At 38.9% G+C, this 18,857-nt stretch overlaps 1 protein-coding gene and 1 non-coding gene across 2 annotated transcripts in view; one reads left to right on the forward strand and one right to left on the reverse strand.

The window, feature by feature from the left end:
- WIF1 (WNT inhibitory factor 1) overlaps window positions 1-18,857 on the forward strand; it is a 72,648-nt gene that overhangs the window by 22,786 nt on the left and 31,005 nt on the right. The gene's annotated exons all lie outside the window — the stretch shown is intronic.
- LOC117091133 lies at window positions 3,788-3,894 on the reverse strand. Its single transcript, XR_004440254.1, has one exon. It is a non-coding gene; the product is annotated as a U6 spliceosomal RNA (small nuclear RNA).

An 18,857-nucleotide genomic window follows, 5' to 3' on the forward strand; every position in this document is an offset into this window, starting at 1 on the left:
TCAAGGTGGTGGGTAGGGGAGAAGCGGAGCCTGGTAGGCATACACAAATTATTGTTTATAGACTGCTGGCCTCTCTGCTGCAGAGCATCTTCTGTAGCCACTTCAAAGGCAGGAGCATCACGTGGCTTATTTGAGCAAAATCTGCTGCGGTGAACATGCGGCAAACAGGAGGGAAATGGGCAGATCTGATGGAGGGAAATCATTCTGAACCATTCCCATTGGCTCACTCTAAGTAATCTCATAAATTGGCTATCCAGAGATTTCTATACATTTTAAAAACATCAGGAACTGATAATGGCAAAGATATGTCTCCAAAGAGATGTGTGCACCAAATTTCTAGGTTTGCATGTGTTTCTGAGAAGATTGCCTATTAGATCTTAGGTCACTGAGAGCACAGAACAATTATGCTGGGACTTTAAGACGTAAGTCTATTTTGAGCTCATCAATTCTCTACCTAGGTATGTATGCAGAATGAGCTATATTCTCTTCCCAAATGCTCAGGACTCTATATTAATATAAGCTTAGAAGAAATTGCTAAGGGCTTCCTTAGAATTCTGAACTTTTACAAGGGAGGGAATCCTAAAGATTAGTTCAACCACCTCATTTTTCAGATGAGGAAATCAAGGACTAGAAATGATGACCGACTTCTCAGAAGGAGTTAGCAACAGAGCTAGCTAAAGGGCACATGTTTTTTTGACAACCAGGGCAAAGTTTTTCACTGTACTTCAGTTTTAGGATACAACATCACCATATCACACTCCCATAAAATTTGGAGAGAAAAAGTTGCCTACAGTTTTTCTCTAGAATGGAGTATGGGGAAGGCCATTGATCTGTTTTTGTGTTGTCCAGTACATACACACACACACACACACACACACACACACACAGACTTTAATGTTCAATTCTGAGGCAGTAGCTGAGTGGGCTAGTTGCAGGCTTACTTGGTGACTCAGTTCTGGCCATGATCCATTTTGCCCAGCACAGTGCCCAGGACATGGTAGGTACTGAACAATAGCAAAATGGAAGTAGTTGGTTTGGGGGCCATATGGTATCATAGAAAGCATGCTGAGCCAGTCCTGACTGGTTGGGCTTTGGAAATGTAACTTAACCTACCTGGTCCTCCACTTCCCCATATGATCTCTTAGAATTTTTCCAGCTCTAAAGTGGTATAAGTTTTGTGATCTGCTATTTTCCCTTAGAAGGGCTTTGTGAAGACTGGCCTGTTTACAAAGCTCTCTGAGATTCCTTATTATGGACATTCCTACAGCATCAAAAGGAACTACAGATACAGATTTTTCAAACAGAGTTGAAAAGTGTTTAACAGTCAGATAATATATATGTTTAAAAATAGTACTATTTTTACATGACTTTGAAAAATTGGCCTGACCCTATGTTAACCTATTTCTAAAAGTCTGTGTCCATAAATTGACTTACTTTATCCCCTGCCTATGGAGGAGGAAAGACATTATGCTAGCACAACATGTACTAACCCTGATGTGCTGTTGTCCTTCTCTTAATTTGTTTTATAACTTTGGCTCATTCTTGGAGATGAGTTCTTTTCACCAGAATCTGCCAATCCTAGAATTACAACTCCTCTCTTTCTCACTTCTTCCATTTAGTAAACATGTTTTTCCTCTATGATACTATAACATTTTGAATTTTAATTTCCTCTAATCATATCACACAAAGTGATATGATACAATCAAAGAAAATTAAGGGAAAACACCAAAGACAGAAATACATAAAAGATAATGCTAAGGTAATTATAAAAATGGCAACAGAAAGAGTTCTGTGGGAAGATTTACTCTCTGGGTAGGAGATACTTTAGAAATAAATGTTGAGGAAGGACTTGATTTTTTGAAACAAAGTGATTTTGGAGGGATCAGGAAAAGTAACATAGACTAGTATGAATAAATGATAAGACTGGGGAGTGGGAAAAGTAGGAAAAAGAAGTAGGCAACGTGAGCACCTTCATATTTGTATACATTTTGTATACATTTCTATACATTTTGAAAACATCAGGAATTGATAAAGGCAAAGATATGTCTCTATCATATCTTTTGTCAAAGTCACTAAAAAGAGTATCTAATAGATTGGTTTCTGAGACTAACCTGAATAAAATACCACGCAATGTGTCCATCAGGCTGATATAGGTTTTTGCTTTGGGTGTGGCTCTTAAGTCTATGGTTTAGCCATCCCCTAGAATGGTAGAGGCTAGATTTCCCATTTTGTAACTATGCCAGGTAGGAAGGAATCAATATCAATTTTGAAATGGAGGTAAATATCTCTGTTGTTTTCTGTCCTCCCTTTTGAGCAAAGACATCAATTTAATATGGCACGGCTTGCATCTTGTGACTCTATGTTGATATCTGGGTTGTTCATCTAGCTATTAATAAAGCCATGAAAACAAATATTGATACTGACTGGTGTATAATTCTCAGAGCTGTTCTTTTTTTTTTTTTTTTTTTTAAGGTGAATAAAAGAGGCCCAGTTTTCAGAGCTCTTAGTGTCCATACATCCACACAAATCATGAATCAGATTACATCAGCCTTGCTGATTTGGATACCTCGAGTTTTTTTCTATTGATCTGTTTCTTTCTTTCTTTTTTTTTTTTTTTTTAAAGTGATGGGATACATGTGCAGAATGTGCAGGTTTGTTACATAGGTATATGTGTGCCATGGTGGTTTGCTGCACCTATCAACCTGTCATCTAGGTTTTAAGTCCCACATGCATTAGGTGTTTCTCCTAATGTTCTCCCTCCCCTTGCCGTCCACCCCCGACAGGCCCCAGTGTCTGTTGTTCCCCTCCCTGTGTCCATGTGTTCTCATTGTTCAACTGCCATTTATGAATGAGAACATGCGTTGTTTGGGTTTCTGTTCCTGTGTTAGTTTGCTAAGAATGATGGATTCCAGCTTCATCCATGTTCCTGCAAAGGACATGATCTCATTCTTTTTTACGGCTGCATAGCATTCTATGGTGTATACGTGCCACATTTTCTTTATCCAGTCTATCATTGATGGGCATTTGAGTTGGCTACAAGTCTTTGCTATTGTAAACAGTGCTGCAATAAACACACGTGTGTGTGTGTGTCTTTATAATAGAATGATTTATTATACTTTGGATATATACCCAGTAATGGGATTGCTGGGTCAAATGGTATTTCTGGTTCTAGATCCTTGAGAAATTGCCGCACTGTCTTCCACAATGGTTGAACTAATTTACACTCCTACCAACAGTGTAAAAGCATTCCTATTTCTCCACATCCTCACCAGCATCTGTTGTTTCTAGACTTTGTAATGATTACCATTCTAACTGGCATGAGATAGTATCTCATTGTGGTTTTGATTTGCATTTCTCTAATGATCAGTGATAATCAGCTTATTTTTATGTATTTGTTGGCTGCACTTATGTCTTCTTTTGAGAAGTGTCTGTTCATATCCTTTGCCCACTTTTTGATGGGGTTGTTTGTTTCTTGTAAATTTGTTTAAGTTCCTTGTAGATTCTGGATATTAGACCTTTGTCAGATGAGTAGATTGCAAACATTTTCTCCCATTCTGTAGGTTGCTTGTTCATTCTGATGATAGATTCTTTTGCTGTGCAGAAGCTCTTTAGTTTATTTAGATCCCATTTGTCAATTTTGGCTTTTGTTGAAATAGCTTTTGGTGTTTTAGTCATGAAGTCTTTGCCCATGCCTATGTCCTGAATGGTATGCTTAGGTTTTCTTCCAGGGTTTTTATGATTTTGGGTTTTACATTTAAGTATTTAATCCATCTTGGATTAAGTTTTGAAAAATATGGAATGCTTCACAAACTTGTGTGTCATCCTTGCGCAGGGGCCATGCTAACCTTCTGTGTATCGTTTCAATTTTAGTATATGTGTTGCCGAAGTGAGCATGATCTGTTTCTTTTCTTTTCTTCTTTATGTAGCCTATTTCCTTCTATTACAACTGGGGCCCTAATAAGTTCACTGATATTTTCTTTAGTCATACTGAAGATATTAAAAAACTGATCTCTCTCCCCTTTGCTGTTACTGGTCTTTGATCATCCTTTTTTTGTGTGCAAGACATTTGAAATTACCTTTACAAAATAAACTGGACTATTGAAAATAGACTGACAAATCATTGTCATCTCTGCCTCTAGGAATTATAATCAAATAGAGGAGATATGGGGCCAAATATCATGTTTTTAATACAAATGAGTACAATGAATGCATTGTGAGTCAGTATTTCTAATTTGAAAGCTACTAACATATTTACAAGAGGAAAAGTTCTCTATAGTGGCAGTAGAGCCACAAGGATTGCTTGAACATGCTATTTTGAACTAGAGAATCTAGAGACCTACAAATTTGCTCAGACATGGCTTCGGCAACTTTCAAATATGTTCCAAAATAAAGAAAAATTCAAGCTGGGCACTATGGTTCACATCTGTAATCCTAGTAGTTTGGGAGACCTGAGGCAGGAGGATTGCTTTAGCCTAGGAGTGCAAGACCAGCCTAGGCAACATAGTAAGACCCTGCCTCTACCAAAAAAAAAAAAAACAAAAACAAAAATTAGCCTGATGTGGTGGCATGCACCTGTAGTCCCAGCTACTGCAGAGGTTGAGGTGGGAGGATGGCTTGAGCCCAGGAGATGGAGGCTGCAGTGAGTCAAAATTGCACCACTGCATTTTAGCCCGGCTGACAGAGAAAGACCTTGTTAAAAAAAAAAGAAGAAGAAGAAGAAGGAGGAGGAGGAGGAGGAGGAGGAGGAGAATCCATAACAGGTAACAAAATTGACTAAGGTGACGATGGAGTGGGGAATGGGAGGGAAGTTAGTAATAGTTACTGGGAAAGAAGAAGCCAAGACACAAAAATAACTCCTTTGATGTGTGCCCTCTTTATTTATTGCATTTGGCTTTACATACTCATCTCTCTTTAAAGATCTCATGTTTAGTACAAAAAGATGGGACTAATCTTTCCTTGTATATCTTTTATTCTGTCATTAGTGCTCCTTCAATTCAGACTTCTTTGTTGCCCCCTTAGATAGATCAGAAAATTCTGTTGGTTTTGTTTTTTCATGCTTACTGCCCTTCCTCCCAAAGTGAAGGCAATCAAGCTATGCTAAACACCCACATTTCTAATTTGCTAATAATGCAATTTCACTTAATGAGAAAGAGAAAGCAAATATAAACCCTAGATAATGTGGTTAATGACATAATGGCTTCCCAGGCATTTGGGATCTTCACACGAGAGCATGTCTGTGCTAAATGAATATATTTTCACTTATATTTTAACAATGATTTGTCAGAAAAGTCTTTTTTTTCCCCTGATATATTTTTCAAAGCACACAGGCCATGCGATTAGGTTAAAAAGTTACTGTCTTTGATTAAATTGCTTTCCGCAAATGACTGTTTATTGGATCTGGGAGAAATATTTGTCCTTTTAGACTTTCCAAAAATCCTGCCCTTTAGGTACTACACCCACGCTTAGGGGTTTGAAGAGTTCAAGGCTGACAGTAGCTGTGAAAAGTTTCATAGTCTTTTAAGAAAGTTCAGCGACTCTGTTTGGGAAAGAGATATGTATATTATGCAGAACTGTTAGCTAATGCAGAGATTGTAACATATGGGATTCATAAAGGTCCAATTACAGAACCATCACTGTTTGCCATGGTTTTAACTTATGTAAGTTATTGATTATACTTTCATGAGATCATAATCAAAAGGTTATTCTTTGGTAATGGTGTGTTAGAAGAGCTTTATCCTGAACTTCAAAGCCATCCTCTGAGCCTCAAGAACAAAGGCTTAGAAGTTTGAACCGGGGCCAGAATCAGTCTGTATGAGTTAACGATGTTCCAGACCATCCAGGAGCCGAATCCACCTATCCACGTGCGGGAACTCTCATCACATCAGATCAATGGTCATCACTAAAAGATGACAGTTGATTCAACTTTAATGTGTCTGTGTGTGTGTATGTATATTTTTAATGAATCAACTTGACTAACTATAGTGTCTGCTCTTATTTGTCATATAATCATTTATTTTGACTGTAAAATACTGTCATATGCTGTGCTTTCAGAAGAGAGTGATTACCATTAAATAGGTCTAGGAACAGGAATTGCAAGTACTCAAAATTTGCAGAAAACAACTCTTAGAAGTTGAAAAGCTAAGGTGTGACTTAATATAGGTAAAAAGCAATAAAGGAGGGTTCAGGTGTGTCCTAATATTCTGGCATGTGTTAAGCAGGCAAAAAACAAACAAACAAAAAACAGACTCTGAGTTTGGCTAACGTTACAAATGGCAAATCTGCTGCCCCTCTTTTGCTCTTAACATCCTTACATAAATTGTTATACCAAAGCAGCAAAATGCCATCATGTATAATCAGACAGAGCGATCTTTACTCTTTCTCACAGCGGCTCCTGCAAACCTACCACTAGGCTACTTTCTCTCTGGGTCTTTGGCTGGATGCTCAGGCAGATCCTGGGATTTCTCTAGTCAGCCTGAGATAATAAAATGTCCTCTGATTACTTTAGTGCTAAGATTATTCTCATGCCAGTAATTAAAATCTCCTGTGTGGTAGTTAAAATTCTGACCTTTATTTAAAGTTAAGATTCTCCTCTCCCTTAGCTGCAGCTTGGTTGTTTGCAACATGGTAGACTCTTCTCAGTAGGGTCTAGTTCCTCCAGGAGAGGGGTCATGGACAAGAGAGATCAGAGGTAAGAGGCAGACAGGAGTTGACGTCACCTACAGAGTTTCCTCTGGCCCCAGAGGATGTTTAAAACTGATCTTGTTATTATGGGCACTTTCCCGGGTTCCTCCTCTGGGATTTCCAGACAGCTTTGAGTGGGTTAAGGCATTGCTTCCTCTTGAGCTGCATGCTCATAACCATGGTACCCATCTGCTCTGGTACAGTCACACTGGCCTCTTCGCTATTTTCATGAATGTGCCAGGTACGCTGCTACCTGAAGGACTTGGCACTAAGCATTCCCTCTGCTCTTCTCCCACATATCTGCATAGCTTGCCCTCTCACTTGATTCCAGTCTCTAGTAAAACATCCCAGTCCAGCAGTCTTCTAAGTCTGTTCTCTCTGAAACAGCAATCCCCTACCATGCATATAAACATATATATATATATATGTTCTGGGATACATGTGCAGAACTTGCAGGTTACATAGGTGTACACGTGCCATGGTGGTTTGCTGCACCCATCAACCCGTCATCTACATTAGGTTTCTCCTAATGCTATCCCTCCTCTAGCCCCCCACCCCACAACAAGCCCCAGTGTGTGATGTTCCTCTCCCTGTGTTCTCATTGTTCAACTCCCACTTATAAGTGAGAACATGTGGTGTTTGGTTTCCTGTTCCTGTGTTAGTTTGCTGAGAATGATGGTTTCCAGCTTCATCCATGTTCCTGCAAAGGACATGAACTCATTCTTTTTTATAGCTGCATAGTATTCCATAGTGTATATGTGCCACATTTTATTCTCTATCATCTTTCTCTACTGAAGTCTTCCACACAGTGCCTGTCATTACTTGATATATTATATGTTCATTTAAATATTTATTTAAAAATTATGTGTCTCCTCTTCTTTATCACATCAGAAGTAGGCTCCATGAGGGCCATGGGTTTTTACTTCTTTTGTTGACTGCTGCATCCCCAGTGCCTAGAGCAGAACCTGGCACATGGTGTGTACTCAGTAAATATTTACTGGGTGAATGAATGAAAGAAGGCATGAACACAGAAAGATCAGCCAGATATAACGATTTGCTCTTCTGTGTGTATCTCAATTTGGAAAAGATTTTGTTCTTAATTGATTGGAATTCATTTACTTTTAAACCTTTGATCAGAGCTATTGGTTGAAATGGATTCCTAGGGTAAAAGGCAAGACTTATGAAAATCAAACTTGCTTTTGGAAATATAAACACAGTAGAATTTAATCACAATACCATTTTACCTAGTCTGTGATTTCTCTTTATTCAAACTGTAATACAGGAAATTGGTTACAATATTGAATTTAATTTAAACAGGAGCAGATACTCTTATTAGCTAAGTTCAGGCAAATAGCATTATTATCAGAGATTCTCAAAGGTAGGGAATAAGACTTCTTCTATAGTTTCGCCTTGTATAATACTGGGAAATACATGGAGATTTCCTTGTATAATACTGGGAATAATATATGTAATGTATATATATATTATATATGGAATATATACACAATATATAAAATACTTGTCTTGCATAATTCTGGAAAATACATGGAGATTTCTTCTCCATGTATTTCTTTTTTTCATTCCTTCAAATTTGTATTAAAGCAACTAGGTTTTTGCCCTATAAAGTTTTCCATAGTCTGGATTTTACTGATTACATCTTTGTGGTGTAGTTTAACTTGTTCCCCTACCCTTTAAATTTCCTGCAAATTATTAGTTTGATAAGACATTTCTAATTTATTTTAAAGTTAAAGAAATAAGATAATTCCAACTTTGCCTGTATGTGCTAACTTGAACTAGAAAAGGAAGGTTGTTTGGGACTATTTTTACAGTCCCTTCTTTCATTCTGAACCTTACTCCCTATACCCACAATGCATTACAGAGACCCTCCCTTGATCACACCCCTCCAGCTCCCATCACCCAGGAATCTCCAAGCTGCTTTTTTCTATGGATATTGCCACTGTCTAGGGACTCCTGCTACCACACCACACCAATAAGGGACTTTATATTGATCCTGTGTATAGTAACTAGCATTTGTTGACTGCTTACAATGTGCCAACATTTGCACCTACTTTACATGCATTATTTGATCCTCACAACAGCACTGCAAAGTAGCCACTGGCTTCCTTGGGTTCCTCAAGTTTGCCAGAGTCCTCCCAGAGCTTATGCAACTGATCTTCCCTCTGCTTAAAAAGCGGCCCCTCCTTCACCTATTTAAAATCTGCCCACTGAGCAGATCTCAGTTCTGCCATCCTTTCTCAAGCAAGCTGTTCCTGACCCCCAAGTTAAGCCAAAGTACACATTCTCAAAGAATCCCATGTACTTCTCTGAAGCCCTTTATCACAGTCTTAATTTTTTACTTACTTGATTAATGATCAACTCCCTTACAGCCTGCAAGCTCCATAAGGACAAATACTAGGTCTGTTTTGACTCAGCTTGGCATCTCAGGCACACACAATGCCTTACGCCTGGCACACACCATACATATGTGTTGAATGAATGTGAGGCTTAGCCTGTATCCAAGGCCAGCTAGTAAATAGTAGTGTTCGAATTCAAGCCAAGCTGGCCTCACTCTAGCCCAGATTTCACCCACATTCTCCGCAGCCTCGTGGCCATTGTTATTTGGACTGTTGACTTTCTCCCTTCAAGAGTCAGCTCTGGACCAACTTAGTCTCCCTTGTTGACATCTTTTCCCATTTCCCGCTGATTGCTGACTGGGACCCAATGTCTACCTCTCTCAGCCAAGGCTCTGCAAGTATACTTGAGCTTCTCTTTCATTGAAAGTCAGAAATTTCATGACTTGAATGGACATGGTAAAAAGTGACTTACCTATTTTTTAGACTATACTAACTTAACCCAATGTTTGCATTCATTTTTTAGAAACAGTTTTTGAGCCACAAAAAATAGATTAGTCACTGTGGATTCAAATAAGAAGAGAAAAAATCCCTTCCAATGAGGAGAGTTTAATTGGGGTAGGGGCCAAGGGGAAGAGACAAGAAAATAGATTTTTACTGTAAGTACAATAGTAAAGATGAGGAAAAGGGAACAGGAAAGAAGCATCTGTAGCAAGGGAGGTTTTACCAAAGAGATGACATTTCATCCCAGCTTGGAGAGGTAAGTCAAAATTTGTTTTGTGGACAAGTGCAGGGAGTGGACACTCCAGGCATAGAGTATGAAATAAGATTCATGACAGAGGCTGGTGGCTCAGTTAACTTGAAGTTTGCTATGGCCAGATCAAAGACCTGTGAGGCAGGATGTGGGAGAAGAGGCTGGTGGGCAGAGCTGGAGAGAAAGTTGTAGCCAAAGTCTTCATTGTAATAAGAAACCATTAAGGGTGTTAAGTAGGAGCAGTGATATATTCCAGTTGGCATTTAAGAAGAAAAATTGGATAATGGTGCCGATTGAGGGGACTGAGGGAATAAATCTGGAGAGCATGAGTTACCAGGGAGGTAGGTTAGGGCACAGGACCATGAGAAAGAAATGTCTGAATTTTGGTCGTAACGTTGGAAAGGAAAAGACAGGAATAAAGCTGAGAAATCAATGAAAATTTGTGGAGGTAGTTGGTAAGAAAGAAGTTTGGAGTCTAGAAAAACCGCCAAGTTTATGTCTTGGGTAATAGGTATATTATGCTTTCTTAAGGAATACTAATGAACAGCCTCATTGGGAAGATAATGAGTTAGTCCATTATCTTTCCAGTGTTAAGTCCGAAGGGAGATGTCTGGTAGACAGTTGTCAATATGAGTCTAGAGATTAGGAGAAGGGTGAAAACTGGAGACAAAAAACTTGGAGGCTAATGAAATGTAGGTGTAATTTGAAGTCATGGAAGTAGATAAGATGCCCCCAAGAAGAGAGCATAAGCCAGAAGAGCAGACAAGTAGTTGTTTCCTGGGAGCCTCAACATTTAAGACAATGGTTCTTACCTTTTTTGAGTCATAGATTCTTGTGAGAATGTGATGAAAGCTACAGTCGGCTCCCCCCAGAAAAATATTCATATACATATGAACATCAAAGCTATGGGTTCTCTAAGGATGCATAGACCCACATTCAGAACTTTTTTTTTTTTTGAGGTGCAATTATAGACAGAAGAGCGTGTGAAGGTGACTAGAGAAAGTGATTGGAGAAGGAGAAGGAAAACTCAGAGAGAGTCTTTATGTATACATTAAAAAAGAAGAGAAGGAGAAGTTAATTTTCATTAAAAATTTTCATAGAAGACAGGAGAGAGAAAGATGGGAAAGGGCTCATTGGACTAACAGCTTGGAGGTCATCAGTAACCTTTTATGAGAAATTTTAATAGTGACTGGGGCAAAAACCATACTGTAGTAAAGACTGATGGGCAAGAAAACTGAGGCCGTGGTTATTGACTCTTAAAAGCATGATAATGATGGTGGAGACAGGGTTTTTAATCTTTTCATCACATTAGCATACCTACATGAGCACATATGGCATAAATAATGGGGCCAGAGGATGTGGAAAGGAACCAGGATTGGATATGGATAGACTATTTGTAGATAGATGGGGGGAATGTTGAGAGGATTCGTATATAGTAATCTCTGTTTTCTTTGTGGATATTGACATCAGTTGAGAGAAGATAGCAGGAATGGGACAGCATACCTGGGGGGAAACTATGAAACTGTCGTGTGTACGAGAAGGGAAAGACTAGTGATGTTTACAAGAATTTCTTGGGGATTGGGAGGACAATTGAAGTTGGCCACATAGATTTAGTTAGTCCTCGGATTATGGCTTGTCATCATCAGTACTCCTCAGGAAATTTTCAATTCTGCCTTAGTTTCTCTTTTTCTTAAACAGAATGAATAATGCATGTATGAGTAACAACTCTTAAATAGCAAATGACTAGAAGAGCTTAGAAGATTAAAAGAGCCAAGTATGTTCTACCTTCTAGGCAATGACTTTTTCTAAAGTGTAAAATAAAATTTATCGAATACAAGACTGTCCTTAAAATCTTCTTTGGTAAGACTAGTTTTGGACCTTGAAAATCAGTAACCAAAAGGTTACAGACTTTTTTTTATCTGTTTGACTCTTAGGTAAGAACAGAACAAACTGCTCATTAGAAGATACCTTGTAACATAGTATTCTGAAATATGCAATTGCAATTACTTGAACAAAAATGTCAAATTAAGGCACTTCTCATAACCTTTATGAAAATATCTGATGCATTTTTTCTTTTTTTTTTTATTATACTTTAAGTTCTAGGGTACATGTGCATGACGTTTATATCATGTATAACTCCCCAATGCAATCCCTCCCTCCTCCCCCCTCCCCATGATAGGCCCCAGTGTGTGGTGTTCCCCTTCCCGAGTCCAAGTGATCTCATTGTTCAGTTCCCACCTATGAGTGAGAACATGCGGTGTTTGGTTTTCTCTTCTTGTGATAGTTTGCTAAGAATGATGGATTCCAGCTGCATCCATGTCCCTACAAAGGACGCAAACTCATCCTTTTTTATGGCTGCATAGTATTCCATGGTGTATATGTGCCACATTTTCTTAATCCAGTCTGTCACAGATGGACATTTGGGTTGATTCCAAGTCTTTGCTATTGTGAATAGTGCCGCAATAAACATACGTGTGCATGTGTCTTTGTAGTAGAGTAATTTATAATCCTTTGGGTATATACCCAGTAGTGGGATGGCTGGGTCATATGGTACATCTAGTTCTAGATCCTTGAGGAATCGCCATACTGTTTTCCATAATGGTTGAACTAGTTTACAATCCCACCAACAGTGTAAAAGTGTTCCTATTTCTCCACATCCTCTCCAACACCTGTTGTTTCCTGACTTCTTAATGATTGCCATTCTAACTGGTGTGAGATGGTATCTCATTGTGGTTTTGATTTGCATTTCTCTGATGGCCAGTGATGATGAGCATTTTTTCATGTGTCTGTTGGCTGTATGGATGTCTTCTTTTGAGAAATGTCTGTTCATATCCTTTCCCCACTTTTTGATGGGGTTGTTTGTTTTTTTCTTGTATATTTGTTTGAGTTCTTTGTAGATTCTGGATATTAGCCCTTTGTCAGATGAGTAGGTTGCAAAAATTTTCTCCCATTCTGTAGGTTGCCTGTTCACTCTGATGGTAGTTTCTTTTGCTGTGCAAAAGCTCTTTAGTTTAATTAGATCCCATGTGTCAATTTTTGCTTTTGCTGCCGTTGCTTTTGGTGTTTTAGACATGAAGTCCTTGCCCATGCCTATGTCCTGAATGGTACTACCTAGATTTTCTTCTAGGGTTTTTATGGTATTAGGTCTAACATTTAAGTCTCTGATCCATCTTGAATTAATCTTCGTATAAGGGGTAAGGAAAGGATCCAGTTTCAGCTTTCTACTTATGGCTAGCCAATTTTCCCAGCACCATTTATTAAATAGGGAATCCTTTCCCCATTTCTTGTTTCTCTCAGGTTTGTCAAAGATCAGATGGCTGTAGATGTGTGGTATTATTTCTGAGGACTCTGTTCTGTTCCATTGGTCTATATCTCTGTTGTGGTACCAGCACCATGCTGTTTTGGTTACTGTAGCCTTGTAGTATAGTTTGAAGTCAGGTAGCGTGATGCCTCCAGCTTTGTCCTTTTGACTTAGGATTGTCTTGGCAATGCGGGCTCTTTTTTGGTTCCATATGAACTTTAAAGCCGTTTTTTCCAATTCTGTGAAGAAAGTCATTGGTAGCTTGATGGGGATGGCATTGAATCTATAAATCACCTTGGGCAGTATGGCCATTTTCACGATATTGATTCTTCCTATCCATGAGCATGGTATGTTCTTCCATTTGTTTGTGTCCTCTTTGATTTCACTGAGCAGTGGTTTGTAGTTCTCCTTGAAGAGGTCCTTTACATCTCTTGTAAGCTGGATTCCTAGGTATTTTATTCTCTTTGAAGCAATTGTGAATGGAAGTTCATTCCTGATTTGGCTCTCTGCTTGTCTGTTACTGGTGTATAAGAATGCTTGTGATTTTTGCACATTAATTTTGTATCCTGAGACTTTGCTGAAGTTGCTTATCAGCTTAAGGAGATTTTGGGCTGAGACAATGGGGTTTTCTAAATATACAATCATGTCATCTGCAAACAGGGACAATTTGACTTCTTCTTTTCCTAACTGGATACCCTTGATTTCTTTCTCTTGCCTGATTGCCCTAGCCAGAACTTCCAACACGATGTTGAATAGGAGTGGTGAGAGAGGCATCCCTGTCTTGTGCCAGTTTTCAAAGGGAATTTTTCCACTTTTTGCCCATTCAGTATGATATTAGCTGTGGGTTTGTCATAAATAGCTCTTATTATTTTGAGGTACGTTCCATCAATACCGAATTTATTGAGCGTTTTTAGCATAAAGGGCTGTTGAATTTTGTCAAAAGCCTTTTCTGCCTGATGCATTTTTTCAAAACATTAAGCTAAGGGGGAAAGTCTGTGGGTTTTTTTGTCCTTTTTTTAAAATCAAATAAGTTAATACTGTCCATGTGGATTCAATGAAAAAATACTAAAGAATTTAAGAAAACTACCTAAAGGTAAACTAAGAAAAATATGACCTAATTTTAAATATTTTGGAAGTCACCACTGAATATATCTCCTGATATTTTAGGTTTAAAATTTTGACATTTACTTTTTATCAATAGAATGAAGTAAATATATACCCCTTGAGGTAACTATGCATTTTAAAGAACTGCGAAAGAAATGGAACATTAATTTTGTCTCTTTGAGCTACTTATATGTGCTACTCAAGTTTTTATGTACACTTTGTAAATATCATTCTGTCCTAAAAATTTTGACTTGCTGAAATATATCACCATGTGAAATGCATGAAGGAGAGAACAAGGGAATGAGATATTGATGAAGAACAAATGTACTGCATGAGGTGTGAAGGTAATTGCTCAGGGTTTTTTGTTTTGTTTTGTTTTGTTTTATCCCCCCAAGATGGAGTCTTGCTCTGTCACCCACTCTGGAGTGCAGTGGCACAATTTTGGCTCACAGAAACCTCTGCCTCCCAGGTTTAAGCAATTCTCCTGCCTCAGCCTCCAGAGTAGCTGCGATCACAGGTGTGCACCACCATGCCCAGCTAATTTTTTTTTAATTATTATTTTTAGTAGAGATGAGGTTTCATTATGTTGGGCAGGCTAGTCTTGAACTCTTGAGCTCATCCTGATCCACCACCTCGGCCTCCTAAAGTGCTGGGATTACAGGTGTAAGCCACCACGCCCAGACAATTGCTCAGATTTTTAAAAATTATTAGTAAAGAAATAGCTCTTAGCACAGTTCTCTTTTCCCTTCATACAGACGAATACTCAATGACTGCTTCTGAAGCTTTAAGAAAAGATTCAAATGTAAGCCTTGAGATGAGATGGAAAAAAAAAAAAAAAACCACTAGGAAAGAGATTCCTTTTCCCTTTCCAGAACTGTCTCCCTCTCCCTTCTTCTTCCAAGTACCTGCACACACACTGCTGCTTTCTGGGCACCTCCATGCTCTGGAATCATCATCTTGCCTTAGCATCTAACAGAAATGTGTCGTTGTGTTCTCAAGTTTCTCCACGCTGTTTCTTTTTCCACACCTCCTGTTTAGACTGTCTCTGGTCCCCACAGTGTCAACCACACCACTTGTAATGACATTTTCTTTCCTCAGTCCCTTATCTTGCCCCACCTTAGTTGCCTAATGCTTCCTTCCTCCCCATGCCCAATTTTTAGGTTGGCATCGACCCAGGATTTTGCTACTGCTTGAGTTGGAGCAGGCTTACTGTGAGGAGGAGGCACTTGTCCTGGAAGTTTGAGGGGAATAGAAGTTTTCAGAAGCCCCACTGCTGCCTACACAACCCTTTCCATTATAAATTTTGGCAAACCAGTGAAAGCAGTGTGCTGAACAGGGCAAAATTTGGTTTAAATTCTACTTCATATTTATACCAATACCTTTTTTTTTTTTCAATTTTTAGATGAGCTGAAAAAAGTGTTTTCCATTTCCCAATGCTTTGCTTTTCTACTTTTCTGTCATCCCTTCCTCAAAAAATATAAATAAAAAACCTTAACTGTTGGTTTTATTTAATACAAAATAGCAGTATAGCCCTCTGTTGCTTCTCTATCTTTAGACATCTTGAAAGAGAGTGACTAGCCAACGATTTGTCAGATAGCCAGGTCTGTTTCTGGTTTGCATGAGCAGTGGTGATTCCAAACCCTAGGAGGAAAAAATGGAAAATGTCTTAGAAATTTCAGATTCATGTGAAGCCAAACTGTGATCTCCTGTCAGTTTTAGTTTACAAAACTCTCATAGTCCTGGATATGTTTATTTAAACTTCAAGTTTTAATATCACCATTATATTCCAATAACTTCAGTCCCTTAGTCCAGCCCACTGGCTGGGGTCTAGTCTAGTGTATATAAAAACAATGACTAGAACAGAAAAAGTTGGCTAACCGAGATTTTCTCTTTAAGCAATGTTTCTTCCATTGCCTGTTTAAGCCACTGTCAGTAAAATAAATAGCGACTCTGCATGAGAAGGCGCTTTCCCTTTTCCTTTTTGAAACAAGTTCTTCTAAGCACTAGTTTCAAAAGTTGACAGGGAAAAATAGTCATTGTTGATACAGGTTGAGCATTCCTAATCCAAAATCTGAAATTCTCCAAAATCTGGAACTTTTTGATGGCCAACATGACACCACAAGTGGAAAATTCCACACCTGACTTAGTGTGACTAATCGCAAAATTATTTAAAGTATTATATACAACTACCTTCAGCCTATAAGGTGTATATGAAATGTGGATAAATTCTGTGTTTAGACTTGGGTTCCATCCCCAAGATATCTTATTATATATATTCAAATATTCCAAAATTTGAAAAAAAAATCTAAAATCCCAAACACTTCCGGTCCCAAGCATTTTGGATAAGGGATATTCAATCTGTATTTCACAGTTTCCCAGTGATAGCGCAATTACATCCTGTAATTTATAGAAGGCAAAGTGACTGGAAACCCAAGAGGGAAATATAAACCAGAAGAGCCTTGGGCAAAGTCTTATGTCAGAACAGGACCTCATCTACATTGTCTCCTTACATTCTTTCTGGGAGCCTCATTGCCAAAGCTTTGTGCCAGAACCAGCATAAAACAGTTATAAACTATACACAGATCAGGTAGATAACAAATGTCAGTGTTTGATTATTCTTTTTTCAAAAGTGTTCTGTATTCTCAATTGTGGGCTGCAATGACTGACCACACAGAAAAGTAAGAGAGAAGATTTTGGCCCATAAAAGTAACTAAGCAATTGCCAAAACAGAAAAGCTGCTGCCTGTCGCTAGAATCAGAGGCTAATGCCATTTTACCACAACAATGTGTTCTGGAACGCACCGGGTTTACACTTCTGGATGCTTCTTCTCAGTAGGCCACTCATTCACTTATTCAGCAAATATTTTTCCTTTTTTTTTTTTTTTTTTTTTTTTTTTTGTTGAGACGGAGTCTCGCTCTGTCGCCCAGGCTGGAGTGCAGTGGCCGGATCTCAGCTCACTGCAAGCTCCGCCTCCGGGTTTAGGCCATTCTCTCGCCTCAGCCTCCCAAGTAGCTGGGACTACAGGCGCCCGCCATCTCGCCCGGCTAATTTTTTGTATTTTTTTAGTAGAGACGGGGTTTCACCGTGTTAGCCAGGATGGTCTCGATCTCCTGACCTCGTGATCCGCCCGTCTCGGCCTCCCAAAGTGCTGGGATTACAGGCTTGAGCCACCGCGCCCGGCCAATATTTTTCAAATGCCTTGCTGTGCACAATGTTGAGTGAGTCTCCAGTAGACCATTGGAAAAAATATGTAGTCCCATTCTTAGCCACAAGGAACCCAACATTTAGATGAGAATACAAGATATAAACATATGAAAAGTTTAATAATAATGCATAGTGGTAGATGTTTAAGGGCCAAGCTGATTTAAGTCCTGTTGAAGGTCAGTAGAGGTTAAATCACTGGAATATAGGCATGGCTATGGTATCACGTCAGGCCAGTGAGCTCCAGAAGATGATCCCTGTTGGGGAGTAGTGAGAGATAAAAAGACAAAGGAACCAGGCTGTGGAGACACGTAACAGGCTGAAGGCCTTATCCCAGCCATAAGCAGGGACAGGAAAGGATTGTAACATGGCAAAAGTGGTGGTTTAATTTGATGTATTGGCCACTTTTAAAAAGAAAGGCAAAAGGAATATTTCAAAGAATGGTATAATAATGCCAATATGAGGAAATAAATGCTGGATTCAGGTGAAAGTGGTAGGGATGAAAGGAAGGTACAGAATCTTAAGATATAAAAGAAGAAAGGATAAGATTTTGGTGTATTTCTGTGGGGACGTGAGATAGAGGTAAGAAACAGCAATAACCCTGAGATTCAATATCTGTTCATTGAAACAATAACAAGACTGTTGGCAGCTAAAAAGAAATCAAGTGGGGCTGGGCACATTGACTCATGCCTGTAATCCCAGCTACTTGGAAGGGTGAGGTAGGAGGATGGCTCGAGCCCAGGAGGTTGAGGCTACAGTGAGCCATGATCGTGCTACTGCATCCCAGCCTGGGCAACAGAGTGAGTGAGATGCAAAAAAAAAAAAAGAAAAGAAAAGGAGAGGAGAGGAGAGGCAAAAGGGGAAAGGAAAAAGGGAAAAGGGAAAAGAAAGGAGAAATCAAGTGGGGAAGCTGATTTTGGAAGATAATGAGCCAGGCTCCAAGAACGTGAGCATGGGCACTAGGCAGATGGCAAGAAGAGTCTGTGCTTTGGAAGAAGGATGTGAATGGTTCATGTTGAGCATCACTGTCTATAGGGAAATGGTTCAATCTGTGAAAATACCTGAGTTTCATAACAATATAAAAAGAGTCTTAGTTATTTTATATGCTTATGAACTGAAAGGAGAGTCAATGAGGAAACGCAGGAAAATCAAGAAGTGGTTTGAGAATCAGAAGAGTGTCACAGAGTCCAAGGATAGTGAACTTTGAGTTTGAAGGATGAAATTTTGCAGAGGTAACAAGAATAATTCTGAGGAAGAATGTGAGATCTGGCAATTTTTGCCCTAGATGTTCAGATTATTTTAATCATTGGGCATGCTTATTTGTTTTGTTTGGGTCTTTAACATTGAACTGTTTTCCTTCCTTGCTGATTTTAGATTTTTTCTGGCCCTTCACATACAGTGTAGGATCTATTTCATATCTCTTTAGTACCTCTCATACCCAGTGAATCTGCTAATCTGAATTCAC

This window comes from Trachypithecus francoisi, unplaced genomic scaffold, assembly GCF_009764315.1.
Source record: "Trachypithecus francoisi isolate TF-2019V2 unplaced genomic scaffold, Tfra_2.0 Lachesis_group11, whole genome shotgun sequence".
Classification (NCBI taxonomy): Eukaryota; Metazoa; Chordata; class Mammalia; order Primates; family Cercopithecidae; genus Trachypithecus; species Trachypithecus francoisi.